This window comes from Anabas testudineus, chromosome 10 (genome assembly GCF_900324465.2).
Source record: "Anabas testudineus chromosome 10, fAnaTes1.2, whole genome shotgun sequence".
Lineage (NCBI taxonomy): Eukaryota > Metazoa > Chordata > Actinopteri > Anabantiformes > Anabantidae > Anabas > Anabas testudineus.
The window spans coordinates 9,234,377-9,249,096 of record NC_046619.1 but is presented as its reverse complement, the minus strand read 5'-3'; positions in this window follow the sequence as shown (position 1 = coordinate 9,249,096).

Below are 14,720 nucleotides of genomic sequence, written 5' to 3'. Positions count from 1 at the left end.
AGATTAATACTTGAGACCACAGTGCCAGCAACTCTTTAGAAGCTCAGGGTGCTTAGTTTAGTGGAGCAGTTGCAGCCATGCAGCAAGTGTTAGCCCTTCGCCATCTCTCCTTCTTAATCTCACTTTGAAGTCCCACAAGGGTTATGTAAAGGTGAAGGCTATTAGCTCCCGTCTCCTCTAACTCACACACATATAATCAAGTGTACTCACACACAAATGCAGACAAAATACACACACACACACACACACGCCATATGTTTAATACAGTACCTTTTCTATGGTGATCAAATTCCATATAGTGACAACTGGTGCAATTGATTTTTCACACTACTGAAGTAAACCTGAATGTAAAGAAATCAATACCATAGGTTTTTTGTTGACCAGATGCCTCATTTATGCAGCATGTTAAAGTGTTAAAACTGTAAAACTATTCCATGTGAAACTGCTACAACCATATAGTGGTTTAATGTTGGTCTGCCTCTGTCTGGTTTGCCTCCTGGATCTTTGCCATTTTCATGGTGGATTAAATAAGCCAGTATGACTTTGACTATGCACAAACAAAGTGTGTGTATGTGTGCATGAGTAAACATGCATACACACACACACCTGAATATGATCCCAGACAGGGATAGTAGGGAGGTATTTCTAATCAACTGCAGCTTCCTCAGATCACTCTTGGTTTTCCAGCTGCACTTAGATCATGTGTATTTAACCAGAATGGTATGACAAGGATCTCTGGCTTTGGTCAGACTGCCAGCCTGATAAGGAGAGACAGCAAGAGACAGACAACACAGACACATTCTCAGTGTCTTGCCCTCTTTTTTCACAAATTCTCACACGCCACAAACACATTAACTCATACATGACTGCTCCATACATCAGAAAGCGCAGTGAATCCCACGCATGCAGTATATGCTATACAAGATAGTAAAAGAGACAAACAGCTGCTGCAAAATGTGACTCTAGAGGGTCACAGAAAAGCTATCAGACAACGAAACAAACATAAGGGAGACAGAAAAATGAAAGGGCTGTTAGTGAAAGTTCTGGAAAAAGCAAAACACGCTATGGAAGCTTTCACTTTGGGGGGTGGTTTCACCTCACGTCAGAACAGACGTGTGTATTTCTTTTTGTTTTTTTAAGATGTCTATATGGTAATTCTTTAAAAAATTCCATCATGACCTTTTGCAACACTGGATACAGCATCTTTAAAAGAGAGGTACCCTGTATAGTACCTTGTTGTGTTTTCATAGACTCCTGTGTACAGCTGATACTTATGTGCTATGTTACCATACTGTACACTGTTGCAACACTTTTGGGATTTGATGTGTGTGTACTCGTGCATCTTTTGAGATAAATTCCCTGCTACGTATAGAGGTATCAAGTAGATGGACTTGTAGTCAGTTGCTCCTGTACTGTATCTAGTGTGTGTGCTGCATTTAAATTGAACTCCCTGCAGGGAGACTGAGGTGCTTATGGTCAGTTGTCCTTGGGGGTTGGGTTGACTCTGTTTGTCTTTGCACATCTGGCCACAAGAACTACTTCCGACTCCAATTAAGGATTTCCTGAGACTCAATAAAAGGGATTATTGGCCTGCAAAAACACTAGCCCAGACTCTCCCACCCTGCCCCAGCTGCTATGGTCATTACACTAGTCAGAACTACAGTCGCACTTCACTAGAGGCTCACAATGACACAGTGACGAACAGAAACATAAACAAATGTGTGCTTTTCTTCCCTTTCATCTGTTTCTTTTTTTATTATCTTTTCTGAAATATAAGATTCCTCTTATATTTGATCTGTAGTTTAAACTCCCCTCATATGTAAAATGAGTCAAACACTTCTAATTATGTCAGTGAAGCACAGTAAACTAAATTTGTCCTTAAATGGCTGATGAGTCTCTATACCAAGCTATGGTTGGGCACAAAGCCCTGGAGCAGAGCACAGAGGAGCTGGGCTGTCTTAATGGGGGGGGGGGTCCTGAGCAGCTCCTTGTGTGGCAAGAGTGATCACACAGTTAATATTCAAAGGCCTGGGTCTGTTGTAAAGAAGCCACTAAATAGAGGTTGACAAAGCGCGTCGCACAAATGAAGGCTTTTCCCTAGTAGGCTGTGTATACTGCTCAAAGTGCATTGGACGGATGGGCTTTGCTGGGTTGATCATGTATGGAGTCTATAGTGACTTATTAAAGGAGGCCCTTCTGTTTTTCCTCCCATACCATTAGAGCTAACTACAAATCCAACCAAACAATCATCCTGTCTCTGACTTTAATGTGTTTTTTATTTTTGATAACTAGAAATTATTACATTTTGTTTCTTAAACTTAGACATCTGGCTACTTATTAAATGATGTTGCTCAGTAAGAATGCACAATGTTATTTGTTTGACTTGCATAGCATAAGCAGTTAATACATTAACATAATGTGCATTAGTTCCATTAGTTTCCTTCAGAGCATTGACTGTAATGTCTACGTGCTTCATGTGGAGTAAAGCCTTACAAATTCCTTTCTACATCACCACGCGCACACTGAACATACATACACACAGTTACTTCAACCATTTAAACCTAATTATTCTCCCCATGGTCCGCTGTGCCAGCCAGTGATGTCACCCACAGAGAGACAGAGGGACTGTTGGCTCAATGCCTGTAGGCAGCCATGCTGAGAGGAGAGGAGAGGAGAGGAGAGGAGAGGAGAGGAGAGGAGAGGAGAGGAGAGGAGAGGAGAGGAAGACCAGCAGTTGCGGGTTTAGTAAAGTAGGCAAATGAGAGAGGACCCCTGGAGTTTTGGCTGGACCTTGTGTTGAGGCTGTAGGGATTAAACAGTCTTCTCTGCTGCTGCTCCCACAGAATTCAGCCTCCTCCTTTCTGTTCCTTCTCAAGCTCTGATAGACATTGAACCAACACATTTAAGGCTGAATGAAAAAGACGGCAGAGTTATGAGGGCCAGGGTACAAGGGAACCCCCTCTGGGATTAACCTAACTGCTACCCTCCTTCCATCATTTCCACAGGCATTCACTGGGCCTATGCTGAAGCCTATTCTTTCTGACTAAACTGTTGCATAACAATGTGGCCTGCTTTTTTCTGCAGCATTGGAGCTGTTGGTAAAACAAGGCACCCTTGGGCCCCCAGAACCCCTAATCCCAGGGCCCAGTTTCTTGTGTTGTGGGGAACCTTTGGAAGCTGGTTGTGTGAGTGACTGAGTGTTCAGGGCACACGTCCTAGTGAAGGTGGGAATTAATAAGTGGCATGTCAGTTGTGGGATCACGTTAGGAAATATGGGAAATACACCATGCTGAGATGGATGTCACTGACTGCTACAAGCACTAACTCCCTGTATTACCACATGTCTTAGTTTTGAACAAACAAGATATAGTTAGTGTTAATTATTGGATTTTAGGAGTGGCAAGTAGGCAAAACCCATGACCTCAGTTACAAGGTCATGTGTTTGACCCAGCCAGCTGTGGAGTTGTTCTCCTCGCGTGTGCAACCTAATAGATAAGCAGTATAGATAATGGACGGATCGAATAAACGTCAAAGGTCCTATGCAAATGTAGTTCTGTAATTACTCCTGATAGTATGAAGTTGTCTCTGGTCATCTTAAAATGTGACACAAACACCCTCTTAAAATCATTTGTGGAACAGGGCAGAATTAAGGGAGAAATGACTCACTGTTGGTCATAGAAAGGGAAAGACAGCGTGGCATTTATTCCACTCTCTAAAAATCACGTGCAAACTCTCTCTCCCTTCCTTCCTCTCCCCTCTGACACATGAAGATCTGGCATAGCTTGGCAGAGGGAGAAAGGAGAGCGAGACAAAAGGATGAGTGACCGATGCAGAGTTGTGATGGCCAGCTGAGTTATTTGGTCAAAACCCAGTAAAAATGAAAGGGCAGGCTGTTGCTAGGCTGTGCTGTGAGAAAGAGAGAGCACTCTAGCTGAGATCACTGAAAAGAACCAGGCCTCTGTTTACTCACACAGATATTCCACTTTAGCACCGCAGTCACCACTAATTAGTCCTATTACCCACTATTACCTTTAATCACTCTCTTCATTAAGCACTTAACCTGTTGAAGGAGACCTAAAGGACTAGACTAAGAGGTTGGGAGAGAGCCTAAGTGATAGGTAGAAAAAAACAGTGCACATGGAAATATGCCATGGAGATCTGAAAATGAACAGCACTGTTAGTGAGAATTTTCTATTTGAATAATTGTATAACTCAGATGATAACTTGCTCCAATATACCACATCTACACCCTACTCAACCTCTTTCCAAATTTTTATATACAAATACTGATGTAGTGCTTTATAAGAAATGTGAGAATCAGAAACGACGGCTCAATGACAGCTCAGTCAAAGTTAGACAAACAGATCCATACATCTCTACAGTTTACTCTTCACATGTACATCACAGCAGCCGCTAGCTCTATGTTGTATGACGTCAGGATGGGCTATAAAGTAAACACATTAAGAGAAATGTCTAGGCCTGGCCTTAAGCAGAAAGATGATGGGGGAGGATGAAATGTAAGAGAAGACAGTCAATTACAGAAGGAGAAAGCAAAACAGAAAAAAGAAAAAAAAGAAACCCATTAAAATATGTGTGTTGAATCCCTAGAGGCCAATGTCTTGTTTTAAGAGCCCTGAGGTTAAGGTCAGAGGTCATGGGTTAGGCTTAGAGGTTATCAGTGGTGTGTTTGGGGTTACCCACAATTGTCTGAGTAGATGAGCACTTCTACAGTTAACTGGATTAACCCAGTGAAGGTATTCAAGGGTTAAACCCGCAGTTACACATTTCTGTGCACAGACGCTGCACACTAGTAGACACACTGGGGACTGGATCGCTTGTTGGTCTGGGTGTGGTTGATTGTGGAGCTGGGGTGTGAGAGGAAGTCAGTGGGGAGCAGAGGTGCTGAACCCTGTCATCCTGTTGTTACTGGTCACACCTGCCTGTTGTTCTCAATGAGCATAGAATTAACAGGAGGGGCTGCGTTTGTGTAATGGCACTAGTGAGCAGAGAGGAACCAGTTCATTATAAAAAAAAACCCAAACAGGACATGGAAATTACACATTTCTGACCCAAGGGCTGTGCCGATTACATACAGTTAGCGGACAACAATCAGCTGATACACAAACACACAGGCACACTCTTATCCACAGACACACACTTGTGAATAATAATGGCAGGTTTCTTGTTTAACACCTCCCTCATTCAGCATGCTGGGGGAAGGACTATAGTCCATTCTTCCATGGTCCTCCAACTGTGACCTGACCAAGAGGTGTGGAGGGGAGGTGGGGGTGTGTTAAGTAAAGAGGGAGGAGGAGAGGGAAGCAATAACTTTGGAAACAAAAGGAGTTGGCTAGATTCTTGTCTTTGGCCTAAACCCAAGACAAATTTATTTATTTGCTCATTAGTTTGCTGGCTTGGAGTTCAGCACGCATAAAATCTCTTTGAATCTCTATGTACTGGAAGTGTTTGACTGAAAATATGTTTCTACTTTTATCCACATGTTGATGCTTGTCAGTTGTTTTATGTGAACTGGAGCCAATACACATTATAGACCTTCACAGCAGCCCTGTCCATAAGACACCCCTCTCAGCTTTGTTTTGGTTCTCTTTGCACAGGAGAACCCACAATGAATTATGTGTATCTCATTTATTGCCAGTGACCCGCAGAGGAGTCACATAGGGAACATGACAGTCATAATGTGCAGCTCTTGCTGGTGCCATGATCAAGCAGGGGCACGCTTGATTACTTCCATAGGACTCAGTGACATCAAAGTATAGGAGGGTGGCACTATGTGTCACATCAGAGCTGTAGGGTCTGGCGTCATGGTACTGTGTACAGATCGGGTTTTGAATATGGAGATGCCTTTGAACCCTGAGTGACATGTATGTCCCTTTGAAGTGTGGTTGGGTGCTGGTCTTGTTTGTTGAAAGAGATCTTTTCTGTTCCCTTTCAGTGATCACATATGCTCACAGATGTAATATATGAAGAAACATGCAGGACACTTCCTTATGTGTTAATATATTTTCTTTTTTGTTTTACTGATGCACGCACAAAGGGTTATATGAGGAATTGTAATGACACGTTTGAGTCCTGAGGTTAATTCTTCTGTCTATTTCCTCAACAGGTGCTAGATGTCGGTGTAAAAATAGGGGAGGGCCACATATTGTGCAGCCACAGTGCTGCATGGGCCATAATAACATAGCGCTCCCATAAAAATAGCAGACAAGGTAAAGGTACTTATTACAGCTCACAACAATGATCAGGTCTGCTCTGCAAAGCAATGTTGTGCTCCTGAAAGAAAGAACTTTCATTAGAAATTGCAAGAAAACTTAATGTTTCTTATCATACTGTTAACTACTCCCTTGAGAGAGCAGCACAAACAGGGGCAGAAAAAAGAGTGGGAGGCCCCGATGCACAACTGTGCAAGAAGACAAATATCTGAGAGTGTGTAGTTTAAGACAAAGACGCCTCACAGGTCCTCAACTGGCAGCTGCACTAAATAGTACACGTCAAACACTAGTGTCAGCTTCAGCAGTGAAGAGGAGACTTCAGGATGCTGGACTGAAGAACAGAAGAAGAACATTTGTGAGATGCAGAACAAATGAAAAGATGCTAGAACAGTGTTTATTACATTTGGGGGTGGTAAAATATGAGATTTGTACAGAGCGGACGGGACCTTGAGGAAGGAAAGCAATCAAAGTTGACAAGTAGAATGCCTAAGGTCTGCCAGGCTGTAATGCAAAAAGTAAAGGCAAAGATACTACATATATAATATACAAAAAAAAAAAATGAGCCAAATTACAATGTGATGTACATTGACATGGCTTCCATGTAACCATTTGTCAGCTCTCCAGGTGCACTGGGCATGTCTTTGCTAGGCAATGCTAATTATGAGCAAGTTGGTTTCACCATTGTGTATTATACAAAAGGGATTTGCTCCAAACCAAGGCCGTGCCAGAAATAGACATTCTCATAAGGCATCCAAGCTGAATTACTTGTTATGTCATTATATACAGTATTTTATTCTTCTTTTATTTAACAATAATGGTTGCATAACATAAAACACACAGCAGTTACAATGAGGAAATAATCCCCTAGGATTAATAAAGTTCTTTATGTTCTGAACCTTGCATAACAACAAAAGCAACATCAGGCCTAATAGTAATATTGGTTTACTAATAGGAAAACTATCATTCAAATTTAGCAACTGCAAGATAGGTAAAATGTAAATAGTAAAAAGTAATAGCTAAAACAGATTGAACATTGCCAGCCTCATCGCTATTATAGCTGTTTAAAACCCATATGCCACTGTAACAACAGCCCGGTCACCTTCAGTCTTTATCCTTGAATCTATTTTCTGCCTCCATACATGTTATGTTTATTATTTCACTATGAATTATTAACACTTCCTGCAGCCAGCCACATAGTCCCAGAGCCAGTGCACCCTGTTTATCTGTACAGTCTCTTAGCCAGACTGTAGCAAATATGACAGCAGGGCTGCCACTGTCTCTGTTGTCCTTCAGCTAAGGGTGTTCCTCGTTTGCTTTGGCCTGAAAATTGCCACACTTTAAAGTGATTAAACATTCAGGTCGACATTTGTTATCTGTCCTTTCCATGCTGTTGTAGATATTTTATGTCCTCATTTAGCAGTTGCTGAGAGAGCCATCGGTCTTCAGACTTCATACAATTGTGTTTTTATCTCATATGCATTAGAGCATAGTGGCTCTTATCTGGAAAAACGTGCTGTAACTGGTAGTTGATCCAATGTGCTTCCATCTGAGCCATTATCCATTTCTTAATGTATGTGCACTACCCCTATGAAGTTGTTCAACTTGTTTCCACTTCTGGGCCTTCTAAATCTCACCCAACAGCCTGCTGGTCCAACAACAATATGAGGACAGGCCCATGATGATTAGCCTCTGGACGTCTGCCCACATCTTGTATTTTAGATTCAGACAGGATGACAACTCACGTCAGATGCAGGCTTTAGCTGAACGTTAGTCAGTGAGTGTACACACGCAACCTTTCTTGCTCCAATTATTTGTCTTGATTTAATTACACAAAGCTTTAAGTGAATTATAATGTTTATTTATGAAATTGTTCTTCTATTATTATACCTTTGCATTTTGTTGTGGCCTGTGTTTGCAAAACATGTGGTTTTAATATCCAGTCTATAAAATTAACAGTATATAACATGCATGTATGCAACAGTATATAGATCAACTGCATAAAATAGAATACAAATCATATAAATGAATAAATGAGTTTAGTTTGCTGATGCTCTACACCATCTGTGCTATAGAGCAGTGCCATGCAGAAAACATTGCATGTTACAAATTCAGTAGGTTCATTGAGTGCTTCTATATTGACGTGTAATAAACTAGACACAAAAACATATAGTAAGTGGTTTTAAATTGATTGGTGTTTAAAGACTTCTGAGACTTCAGAGTCTGCAACTCTGTCACTGTGATGTCAAAGGTCAGCACCCCATCCACTCCCTCATTGACCCTTGTTTCTGCTTCTGCAACCCCTGAACTTTCACCCACCCATGTTTTCCCCTGGTTGGTCCAATTTCTCATGGGCCGTCTCTAAGTAGTTATCCCGGGCTGTAGCGAGAGGGTTAAAGATCACTCATGAGTTCAGTCCTGCTACGGTGCGATGCAACATTTTAGTGCAACACCTTTAAATGTACAAGAGAAAAATCTCACTGATCTCATCTTACACTATGTACACATCAGATTTATGCACTGCATAAACCCAATATATGGAAAATATGGAAAAACACAGCTTGACCTTGGACCCAGTATTGTATCCTATCCTATTGTTTTCACTTTTCATTCATACAATCAGAAAGACAAAAGGCTCCTGTTATTCCTGTAATTGTTTAGCAAGAGATAACACAGGAAACAGAGAGGATGTAATCCTCTGAATCTGAACAGCTTGCAGATAAATCAAAAATAAATACCAGTCTTGTGCTGTGGTTTCCAATAAATTACTACCTCTCTGTGAACGTTGCAGTGAGAAAGGCTTGCAAATTCACGCTCGGTGTGTTGCCTACAAAGTAATATTAGACGTACACCATACAGTCGATTTCGCTGCCCTCTGCTCTCTTGGTGACCTTTGACCCTTGCAGCCTTACCACGCAGCTGTGTGTATGTGTGTGTGTGTGTGTGTGTGTAATTCCACACCGTCTCCTGCACTGAATAAAATGACTGCATGTGTACAAGAATACTACGGATCATTTAACTAAAAAGTTGAAGATGTTCTCAGACAATTTTGGTTTGGTTACCTTGTGTATACTCTGTTATTTAATTAACAGCTCAAGCCACAGGGCGTGACTTGAGCAGATCACGATAATCAATGTCTGCAAGTACTGACAGCTCAATTTTAAGTCAGAACAGGGTGTTACCGTACAGTAACCAAAACATTAAATTGTTTTGAATGCAGTCCCTTTTTACATTAGCAGTTTCAGTTTAGTTATTGCGTGTGCGTTTTCACGTTAAAGTTAAAACCGCAGTCACCGTTCTTTAAACGTTTGACATTTCACAAAAGGTCAGTAGATCTGAAATAATGTTCTGCTCTGTACCTTTAATGTGTCCTACCTCTCAAAGTGTGCATGTGTGTGTATGTGTGAAATTGTCTCCAGTGCATGCTTTATTGCACCCTGTGGAAAAGCCAGTGGATGCAGTGGTCAACAGGCTGCAGTTACACCTTTTCCTCCAGACTCCTTCCCTGTTCCTTCCCCGGCCACTGTGGTCCAACCCGTTTCCGACATATGCTGTGTACACACAGACACAAAATTGTGGTCAGACATGATTGTACTTGTCGGACATGCATAAAGCAGCACAGTCACCTTTGGTAAAAACAAAAACATCATAGCACCTCGCAAATCTCTATAAGATCCAAGCTGGCATGTAGAAAGACCGAACCACAAGCAAAGTTAGGTTAGGGCGACAATATTTACAAAGCCAGTGCTGTCAAAACCCTTCCTTCATATGCACACACATATCAAGAGTGTATTGTATCTTGAAATGAGTTCCAGTTTCCGCAATATTTCTACAACTCAGTGTTTCATGTAAACAGGATCCTTAGAGAGGAAAACCGCAGGGTGGGAAAAGACACATGCAGCCTGATACTGGAGGTAAACTGTTCAAACAACTGTATGAACAAATAATTAAACAATTAGAGTATGAGAACTGGTGGGAGAAAGGACAAATAATCTAAATAAGAGGAAGACTTCAGGCTATATACTGCCTTACCTCTGAATTATGAGTGGGAGCTGCTGATGGTGAATAATATTACATACAGTGTGACGCGCAAACATTTCAGACTCCAAAAAAACCAACTCTGCGCTGCTGCTGATTATTATTATGAAGCTTATCTTCTCAAAGTCGGTCTAATCCTTTATTGTGGCATAGTGTGCAGTTACATAACTTGGAACGACATCAATAAAACAGAGAAGGAAAGTTCTCACACACAGGGAAGACTATAATAAGTTGGTCATGACGTATGGACCAGCGACCTGTAATGTGAACAGGTGCAGTTAAGCACAGTTCAGAAAGATGGACTTCCTCTCAGCTGCTTATACAAAGGAAGCGAGTAGAGACCTTTAGTTTTAGGGTGAACAGTAGCGTATTGTACCCTGATCCTGGTGAGAGGCTGATTTCTACTCTCTGGTGGTGACCTTCTTTTGGGACAAAGTGTTCCTCCTGCCATGACTGACTCACAAGGTACGGCCTATTACGCAACCAGTGGGAGGAGAGGGGCTCGCGATGGATGATCCATTTTTCTGAATAAAAGGTTCCACAAAGTGGATGACGTCCGCGTGAGGATCGGACACAGCGCAACTTGTATTTGCTCAAGGCTAGCCACAGGTCAATTATCCTGTAACTGTCACTGGTGGGGAAACGAATGGTGCAGAGGCACTGAAAGAAAAAGCAAAACTAGCAGAAAGTGCCAGATGAGTTGCATTAACGTAGAGAAGGAGGACCACCACAAGCAATTTGTTCTGTTCTGTGGAATCAGGGTGTGTGAGTAGCAACCCCTACCTTCCCACTTGTATTGTTTAGTTCATGCAGGGTGTACAGTAGGTAATTATAAGGTTAACTCTTGGCAGCTTGTTTGTGTTTTTCATTTTACGCATCTGAGTTTCCACCTCACTTGATCTCCAACAAACAAAGGGATAGGGCGAGAGCTGTCTTTACAGCACAAAAGAGAAGTTATGGACTACTACTGTGCGGTGGAGTGCCGCAGTTATGTAGTTCTGGCTCTGTTAAGTCATACACTAACATTTGAATACATTAGTAAATCAGATAATTTTTTATTTTTATTTTTTACAAACCACTAGCTTAGTACAAGGCAACTGATTTAATTCAATTCTTCACGTGTGTTATTGTCAACAACAATACAGAGCAATTCCATTGAAGTTTGTGTGTTTTAAACTTAATTAAATTGTGGCTTCTCCTATAACAGCAGTTTTGTCTCATCTTTGTCATGTTGTTACATTAACACTAGAAGAAACACTAAAAATAAAAAGGCATAAAACGCATGATGAACATCTGAAAGAATTAGTTAATAACACTATAAAACAACCCAAACGATAATATATGGCGATAACTGTTTGATGCCGACTCACAAAGTGCTTTAACAAGCACATTAAAGCAGACATCACACACACTGTAATAAATTAAAACAAGCCTCAAGAAGAAGAAAGATCCAAGTGTGTAAAACCGCTTAATAAAATCCAACACATGACAGGCAAGTGACTTCAAATCAGGGTCTGTGTGAAGGATTGCAGGGAATAACATAAAACAGACACATTAGAAAATCAAGTGGACAACACACTTCTACACAGACACTGAGGAGCACCTTTCATATAGTCCGTAACCCCAACCAGCCAGGGGGGTTCTCTTCTAATCCTTCCCCACCCCAGACATCCCGTCTCTTGGATTGCATGCCACTCCATGCTCCCTCAGGTGGATCTAAATTAGATCTGGCAAAGCCAAGATCAGTGGAGTTTTCCATCTGAAGAGGCTTTTTTAACGTGGGAGATTTAGCCTAACCCCTGTACAATTAAAAGTCACTGCAGTGTGCAACATATCCAGTGACAGCATTTCGAAAGTAAATGTTGGGGGTTTCTGCTCTTCTGCAGAAAAGGTGGGAGGAAATGAGGGTCTGCATTAACAATGTGCCTGGGGCAGAGCGGCTACTGTTGTAACAAGTAGATGTTCCCAGAGATTGAATAAAAGCCAGGATCACAGAGAAGGGGTCAGTCGGCCACTGTTACTTATAGCACAGACTGACAGCTGCTGTCATGAGAGGTGTCACCACATCCTCTGCACTGCCACTCTCCTCCTCGCAGAGAAAAGGAAGAAGACAGGACACAGGAAAAGAAGAGCGGGGTAGGGTGAAATGAGAGGGGTCATGGAGTCAGAGAGACGACAGGTGATGAATGCTGAGATTTAACCTCTTAAGACCCGAGCTCTAATTTGATATGCATTTTTTTATTTCTCTTAGCTTTTTGGGCTCATTGGAACCTGATAAGTATAAAAACTGAGCATCATCTTTTCACAAACAGTTTCAGGAAGACATCATATGCCTACAACATCAAATTATAACACATTCAAAACATTTTTCATTAAAACTAGCCATGCCCTTTTCTTTACACATCTATTTGTGAAAGGCTGTGTATCAGCTGTGATCAGCTAGAACGCACAAGAACCCAACATGTGATGAACACGCATTTGTACGACAGGTCCTAAGAGGCACCAGCTTGGCCCTGACACCTTCATTGCAAACAACAATGTTGTGACCTGCCCTGTTTCCACCATGACTGTGATGGACACAGACACAGGACAGGGTTAAAATATAAAGTAACACTCATCATCTGCCATTCGTATTCTGCAGCATCTGCACTCAGTAACTTAGCTTAATGAAACAGGAACTAAAACAGACTATGTCTATTTGCCCACCTGCACCGAATAACTTCTAATAACTAGAACCCTCGAAAAGATGAGCATTAAATGTAACTTCAAACAGAAACAGTTTACAGCAGTGAATTTTTCTGCACAGCTGCGTTCAGACACAAATGCCAACCGCAAAATGCGTGCCTATAAAACATCAGTCTGCACCTGACAAATGTTTTAAATAAAGGCCAGGACTGTGAATCAAACTGCTATTACCTGATGATTAACCTGGTTGGCAGCTAGGAGTCCAATATCTGCCTGCTGCCTTTCTACTGAAGTGTTTTCTACACAATTAAATTATCTGAAAACTATACTCTGACAAAATAAGGGCTGTAATACCCTAAATCATAATTATTTGAGAGCTTCACACAACTTAAAGTGACACTTTTGTTGTGTTGTGTGCACTTTTATTCATGCATCAACAATTTCTGCAGGTATGGCGGCTTGTGCTGCAACAGTAATGTTGCTTTTAGCGAAAAGCATCTGCTCCGAGTTTTTTTTTCTGTCTGCCTTTTAGAGAGGAAGCTCGTAGTGACAAATATGTCTGTTACTGGAGGCCATCTGGCAAAGCAATAAAGTGTTGCACTCATGCAGAAATTATGGCTGTCTGCTTATCTGCCACTGATTTAGTATGAACATTCTTCTCATTTGTCATATATTAGAAATATTAGAAGTGTTTTTATTTCACTATCTCTGTTGAGTGTGAAGAAGTCTAACAAATTCTGACTGTCTACTGGGTATCCCATCACATGCACATTGATTTCCTAAGGGCAAGTGCAGCAGCTGCAGGATGATTGTAAACATGTTATTTTGCAGGATTTGTCTTCATGAAGATATAATTCTATGTAACACCCTGTGCAGTTTATTCAGATACCCAGCTTCATCTCGTCATATTAGCATAATCACATGTAACTCTTCATGAATATCCACTTTTTGGCATTTTAAAAGATGGTTGTGTATTTGTCCATGAGCTCTTCCAGATGCGACAATTAGTGAAATCACTAATTACAGTAAAATTGGTTTTGTTTGAGCTCATGCAATGTGAGATGTGCACACAGCTATCAGCTAAGTCAATGAGTTGAACTGAAATGTTTAACTAATGAACAAATAACTCTCCCTGTATCCCAAAGCAACCCTATTCAAGTATCTAGCAGAGCATTCCAAAACACTGCAAATAATGTGGGTCATCAGCTTGCATTGGATCTTATCCTAAAATAAATGGGCTGAAATAATTTAGGCCAGTCATTTGGTAGCAGTATCTTCTCACTCAGCAATTAAGCAGCACTGCAAACTCCCAGTATGTCTTTGCTGAGATTTTAATAGTGACCAGTCTAAATTGACCTGTTAGTGGATTAACCTTTTGCTCTCACATGCTCCCTAAAATAGCTTCCGTGAATGCAAGGTCTGTTGTGAAGAGCTGTTACTGAGACAAAGTGTTCACCCTGACTGCCTTCCCAGTCACTGTAACTTGCACAAAGATAAAGCATGTCAGATGCAATTGCCATAGACACATGCCCATGACATCATTCTGTGCACAAGTGACCGCTGAGCAGTGTGAAGAGTGAGGGCAAAGGAGAGGAACGTGTGGAAGAGTAAACAAACCCTGCACCCTATGCTTTGAGCACACAGAGCAAAGCCAACATGGGCAATGATGTCAACTATTTTCCCATAGAGAGACTATGGGAAAAACTGGGGTGCACTGAGCAGTACCCCCCTTTTCAACATCTTCAGGGCAGAATGGCATGTTAATGACTA